We start from the raw sequence: 5,576 nt of genomic DNA, 5'->3' as shown, positions 1-5,576 counted from the left end.
TTTTCGGTGCTGTATTTCATTAGTCAAAATTCCTCATGAATTTCTTTAACCAGTTGCTCTTGGTTTGCCAGTTGTTTGGGCTGGGGGTTATAGACATTACAACTGGAAATACAACTGGCAATTCATGCTGTAATTTGAGTTGCAAAAGCAAGTCATCTCCTGTCTGTATGGAAGAATCCCACAAGTCAGAGCATGGACTGGAAATTGCTACATAAACGCTTGGTGGTATTGTGATTATCCTGGTTCCCAAAGCATGGCCTCCTGATTGCCAGTGGCCCCAGTGTGCTGGCTGCTCAAACGGTGCTGAGTCCCCACACTGAAAGTGTTGGGCCAAAAACTGCTGGAAGTTTTCAGTTTTCTGGCTTTTGTTTTTCTGATAAAATAAAATAAAATAATATTTAATAAAGAGTCTCAGACCCCAGTCTGTCCACCACGAAGACCCAAAGTCAGTTGTAACAGAACCTTTCACCCATCCGTACATTTCACTCACTTCACTGAGCTCTTAGTTATTATTTGAAGCACCATTGCCCCTATGAGCCCGGTCATAAACCAGGAGCCCATTGTGCCAGGCACTGTACAAAGACAGAACAAAAATACAGACTGGGCTTCCAGTCTCAGCTTAAGACAAGAGGCAGCAGATGACGACAGACAGGTGGAGTACAAAGAAGCAATGAGACAGTATTGATCAGCATGACAGGCAGTGGTCTCAGCACATCAACATCCTAGCTGTGGTCAGGTTTCTGTAGGGATCGCAGCAGAAGAGAGTTCTAAGGCGGGATCTGAAGGAGAATAAGGAGGCAGCTTGGCAGCAGCTTCTCCCAAGTGTGAGGGGCAGCGTGGGAGAAAGCGTGCGAGGAAGGGGCTACTTTGAAAATTTCACAAGTGGAGATGGAGGCTGCATCATTGGCTGATCAGAGGTAGAAGCTGATAGGGAGGGTGAGGACAGGCCAGGAGTGGCCATGAAAGTGAAGAGAAGCAGCTGATGTTTGACACGATAGAGAAAGGGAAGCCAGGGGAGCGGACATGGTCAAAGTGATGGTAACAGCATTCTGAATAGGTATGAGCCAGACAAGGCTAAAGCATGTGTGTGTTGTGAGGGGAAAAGCCAGAGGAGAGGGAACCCAGCCTGCAATTACTGTTCACAGTTACCCACCCTGAAAATTCACAGACTAAAGCTTTTGCTTCCTCAGAGGTCAGCTGGAAGGGGAAGGAACCCAAGCACTGTGCAGCATTGTGATTAGTTCGTCTATAGGAAGCTGGCAGAGTTTATAAGAAAGTGCGGAGTTAATCGCAGGTTAGGAGGAAAGTGGAGACTGGTGGGACCTCAAGCCGCGTATCTGGAAAGGGGAAGGGTTCCATGGCGTGGTCTGTTAAAATGATCCAGATTATTCCACACTCTGAAGCCAGTATTTATCTCAACTATTTTCCTAATCTTTATACAAAGTGAAGTCAGCAAACGCTGCGTGATTCACTTTTGTTCCAATGCCAACGTAAAGAAAAACTGTTTTGAACAGGAGTGGAGACTCTAGGGCCTGGCCAGAAAATGAGAAACCATCGGGGAAGGAAGGGGGAGGGCTGCGAGTCCCATAAACAAGAGCTGTACCAAAGGGAATGTCCTGGGACTGCCAGATCAGCCTGACAGGCTTTCCTGTTCCATGAATCCAATTCACATTCTGTTCCTGGTGAAGGCTTGGCTTCGCTTGAACATGCGTCAGCAAGGGCAGAGCTTTGTCATCACTTGCTCCCATCCCTGTTCGAATGTATAGATCCTCTTTCTTTGCATGAGCTGGGCATGGGGGTGGGGCTGAGAGGGAGTTCTCAGGACTGTGGTGATGCCAAATGCTGCAGGGAGAGAAGAGACACTGACACATGCAAATAGAGAATGACAAACCACATGATGGCTCAGCCAGGCCTGGGAGCGGCTCATTGCAAACACTTGAAACATGTTTATTTGTTATAGGAAACCAAAGTCCCAGGCCTCCTCCTCCAGCTCTGCAATCAATTAACACAATTTATTGAATTGTAAATGTTGAAAATGTACAAGGTTCCATATGTTGTAGGCACAGCCGGGCCTTTAATCTGAGCCGGAAATGAGCACAATCTGAAAGCAGGTCCCAGGCAGATCTGGAACCCACACATTTGGACTGAGTGCTGGAATTGCTGAGCCGCGAAAGAGGCTAGTTTAGGCTGCAGCATGACATGCAAAAGGAGGCAGCGGGGCCTTGTGAAGGGTGGTGGGTAAGAGACCATAGCTCAGACCTTTGAATACCTGCTTTAAGCAGGAACAGCTGGGGCAGAGATTCCTTTGGAAATGGGTCATGTTAAGTATAAAATCCTGTGTTGGCAGAGAATTGGCATGATTATGTAATAGGTCTTTTCTGGCTCATATTTCTGTGATTCTCCATGATGCCTGAGAGTTGCAAACAACAAGCTGTATTTCCATTAACAAAGAGTCATGACATTTCTGTTTGCTCTTTTTTAATATAAATATAACTGCAAGACACTTGGCGTTTACGGCGCCCCTGTGGCCTGACCTGGCGCTACTCACCCTGCCTCGGGGTATCCGATGGCTGGATCCTTTCTCTTGCGAGGTGTGATGCTGTGGCACCTTTAGCTTCTTGCTACGATACTCATCGGTTCCACTCTTTCCAGGGCATCAAAGTCCCAAATAAAGGAACTCCAAAGTAGCTTGTCCAGTGAGTCCTTAGGCCCTGCTCAGAAGGGCAGGGTCCTGCTATCTTCAAACAACTGGCACCTGGCTGGTCTTCGTGGGCCTGGCCTCTGTTCCCAGGGCGGCTCTCCTGGCTGGCAGGCACGCTCAGGTCAGCTCTCTTCCCTGATCAGCCCCAACTGAGCCAGGCCCTCTTCTTCTGTCTCTCTCTCCCCTCCTGACCCCTGCTGCAGGTATGGTGGGGTGGGGTTGATTGGGCCCACAGGCCTCCATTAACCACTCCCAGTGCGTGTGGGGTTTGTACACCCCACCATGCACCCCCTGCAGACTGTGTTTGGGACACTTGCCTCCCCCGCCAGCCCCATCTCAGGAGAGAACACCCGCTTTCTGGTGAGCTCAGGATAAGAAGGGTTGCAGGGACAGACACACCACATGAGCTGGGGGTTGGTGTCCTTCCTTGCATGCAATACAAGGGAAATCCCTTTCACATCCAAGCCTTTCTTTACCCGTAACATTTTACTGATGGTATAGCTGTTAGGTTAAACCTACCTGCCTCCCAACACAAGGCAGGGCCCAGACCCTACAGTACCTGGGTAACTGTCTCACAGAACATGCTCCCCACATGACCACCCCCTTCCCGTGGCACACACAGCCAATGGCCAAGCCTGGGGAGGCCTTTTCAGCTGCATTCCTAGGAGCTGCTGAAAGGAATGAAGTGTTGAGCATTTGCCAAAGAAAGGCAGGGGCCAAAGGTTGTTATTTATCCCAGAAAAGTAGCCAACGTTCTGACTATTGATAGGAAGGAACCTAAAGAATTGTGCGAAGGAAGAAAGTTACTTCAGCTGCCAATCACTGGCCCAAATTTCCATGACCTGCCACTCATAATTAAAAGGAATGTGGCAGTTCAGAAAGGTCACCGCAGCAAGGATCTCTCTGAATAAACACCAGGTCTCAATTGAAAACCACTCCAAAGGCCTCAAGTGATACAAACACTAACATCTACATTGATAATTGTGGGTGTTTGCTTAGAAAGGGCCAACCCCTTGTATAACGCCAGCCACAGACCCCGGATCTTACCGGTGTATTTACATTTCCCCACAGACAGACCTTGGAGACAAGCTTGTATTCCCAGGGTGAAAAGCACCAGTACAGGGGAAACAGACGTGACTGGCTCCCAATGCATCCATGTCCCAAGACCTGTGAAGGGAACATTTCTGCTGGAACGGGGCGGAGAGGGGAAGATGACTGTGTGGTGTCCAAGCAGGGAGATGGACAGGGGTGATGCAGGGAGCACAGTCACTGCAGAAGAAGAGACAGGAAAGAAGTGGGAAAGGTCAGTTTTCCCTTTAGGCACATTCCTAGACAGAAGAGACCATTCGATCATGTGTAACTCAGACCAGCGAATTTCACCAGTCACTCCTGTCCTGAGCCCAGTACTGTGTCTGACATGGACCCAGCTAACCTAGAGCTGGCATGAGCAGTGGCTAAGACTCCCCTGCACTCTGGGATGCTCACTGCTAGAGGCCAGGAAAGTACCACGCTGCATCATTTAGCCCAGTTTCAACATTACCTTTCTCATTGCTTCATTGCTTTGCCCGGGAGAGGGCTACAGTCTGGGGCCAGTTTTCTGTGTGGTTCGCTGTTCACTCCTACTGCACAGCAAATGTGTTCTCCCCTAGCGGGAGATGCCCAGGCTGACGGGCGCTAGCTGACTGAGCGAGTGCAGTTTCCTCCAGTGCAGAGATTCAGGGCTGCCTGGGGCGGGGGGGAAGCAGGGCGATTTGCCCCGAGCCCCACAGGGGCCCCCACAAGAGTTTTTCAGGGCCCCTGGAGCGGGGTCCTTCACTCGCTCCTGGTCTTCGGTGGCAATTTTGCGGTGGGGGGTCCTTCCGCTCCGGGACCCGCCGCCGAAGTGCTGGGTCTTCCGCGGCAATTCGGTGGCAGGGGCCCCCAGCTGCCGAACACCCCAGACCCCTGAATCCTCTGGGCGGCCCTGCAGAGATTCAGCACAAAGCTCCATGGACTGAAGTGGGAGGTCAGACGAGATGGTCAGGATGGTCCCATCTGCCCAGGGTTTGTGCTGCCCCTCTGCCCGGGGGCATTACCCCCCCACACACACTCCAATGAGCAGGTTTTCTAACATATATCGGCTTTTTTCTAACACCAACCATGCGTTCAACACCTTGATGAATGCAAAGAAAATGCCTTTCACATCCAAGCCTCTCTTTATCCTTAAACCATGAATAAAATGTTCTCTGTTAAGTTAAACCTACCTGCCTAGCCACACAAGGCGATGGGCCCAGCTCCTACAATCCCTGCGTATCCCACTCACAGAACACACTCGTCACGGGACTCCCCCTTCCTCTGGGCACACACAGACAATGGCCACCAGACGCTAGAGAGAGAGACCTGGAATCCTCATTTTATTCCTATATTGAAAAAAAAGAAGGGCGCAACGTATGTTAAGGCCTAAGACCGGTAACATGCAGTGGACAAACACCAGTGCTTAGCTCTACCTAAAGACAAACGCAATCTGCAAAACACAACAAATGATAATACCCCATTGTTACCTGCAAAACGCTCTGCCGGTCTCAACGGTAGGCATCCCTCACATGCGCCAGTTCAGTTCCCAGCTGCTTTCTACCTCAGGAAGTCGGACTGATCATTAACCAGATCTCCTGTTTATTCCCTCCAAAGTGTTGAAAGAAGCCGACCTTCCCACCAGTAATAAATTCCCTCCTCCTGCATTTCTCCGATGGGCTTTTCATTACTCCACAGCCCATAGGGTCAAATGCGGCGCTTGCCTAAGTGGACACAACTACCTTGAAGTCACTGAAGTTGCACTCAGGGCTGGATTTGAGAAGCAGGGTTCAGAGAACGCTGTGCCCAGCTGCCCTGTGGTGTG

General features: G+C 50.3%; 1 long non-coding RNA gene across 2 annotated transcripts; it reads right to left on the bottom strand.

Moving 5' to 3' along the window:
- Positions 1–658: 658 nt before the first annotated feature.
- LOC123351104 lies at positions 659–5,349 on the bottom strand. Of its 2 annotated transcripts, XR_006573923.1 has the most exons (4): positions 5,242–5,349; positions 4,945–5,100; positions 2,549–3,970; positions 659–1,842 (listed from the first exon to the last, which is right to left on the bottom strand). It is a non-coding gene; the product is annotated as an uncharacterized LOC123351104 (long non-coding RNA). The 2 variants fall into 2 exon arrangements; XR_006573922.1 differs by having other exon boundaries at positions 659–3,970.
- Positions 5,350–5,576: the final 227 nt, after the last annotated feature.

This window comes from Mauremys mutica, chromosome 16 (genome assembly GCF_020497125.1).
Source record: "Mauremys mutica isolate MM-2020 ecotype Southern chromosome 16, ASM2049712v1, whole genome shotgun sequence".
Classification (NCBI taxonomy): domain Eukaryota; kingdom Metazoa; phylum Chordata; order Testudines; family Geoemydidae; genus Mauremys; species Mauremys mutica.
This window is presented reverse-complemented; position numbering and strand designations above follow the sequence as displayed.